Raw genomic sequence first — 1,080 nt, 5'->3', positions numbered from 1 at the left:
CTCGTGACGCCATCAGCGCACGCCGCTTTGACTTCCGGGCGCGAGCTTCGCCAGCGCGGATGGCCTCGGCCCTCCGGGAACACGACCGGGCTCCGCGGCTGTCTGCTTCCTGGATCGCCTGTCCCCGAGGCCGTTGAAATCCGACTTCTCTTTCAGGAATAGGCCCCAGGAAGCTTCCGTCTCCGGACCTCCGTGGCCGGGAGCTGAAGGCCATGGTCTGCGGCCATGGCCCTCGCCGCTCACCAGAAGCGACCCTTCTCCTGGCCCTGGCGTGACCTGGTCCGACCCGCAGAATAAGCCCTCGTATCACGATCGCGAGCATTTCCCCCCATCACAACCCCGGAGGAGTCTCCGGGCACCGAGAGGAGGGGCTGACTCTCCAGGGTCATCGGCAGCTGCGGTGGGGGAGGGGACTCCGATGTGCGGTCAAGTGTGTAGGGCCGCCTCGGGCAGACGAGCAGGCTGCCCTGAGAGCCTCGGGGGCCTCAGCCCGGTCAGCGCGTAAAAACTGCTCAGGGCCCCAGGAGCTTCTGGAGGCAGCGCTTTTCAGCCAGGGCTTGGGCTGCTCTGGGAGCTAGCTGAGCCTCCGCCACGGTAGGCATTTGAGCAGAGCGTGGGAGCAGAGGGGCCAGATGGTGTGTCCTTTGAGGTCACTTCAGGATATGACACCCCAGGTCACAGTTCCCAGGTCAGGCCCAGCCAATGGAGGATTAAGGGGGTGGTAGGTGGGGGTGGCTGGCCAGGCAGAGGAGACAAATGTGACCAGAGTGTGATAAGGGCCTCGTTGGCGAGGGTCCGGGGTCATGGCGTGGCCCAACCTGAGCAGAGGGGAGGCTGCTCTCAGGGATATCTGCTAGGTGGGTGGAGGAGGAGGGGAGCTACAGGGCCACACCAGGGGCCACCATGTTTTCCATGGGTCACCCTTGCTGGTCTAGGCCATGTTTATCTACTATCCTGAGTGTTCTCTATGGTGCTCCCAGTCATTTCAAGCCAGTTATTCACTGCCTGTGTCTCCGTCCCTGTCCCTGGCATGCCTGGTCTGTTCCCAGGTCTTGAGGCCAGGAGTTCCTCAGATCCCCT

This window comes from Cynocephalus volans, chromosome 2 (genome assembly GCF_027409185.1).
Source record: "Cynocephalus volans isolate mCynVol1 chromosome 2, mCynVol1.pri, whole genome shotgun sequence".
Taxonomy (NCBI): Eukaryota; Metazoa; Chordata; class Mammalia; order Dermoptera; family Cynocephalidae; genus Cynocephalus; species Cynocephalus volans.
The sequence above is the reverse complement of the archived record's forward strand: the minus strand, read 5'-3'. Positions refer to the sequence as shown.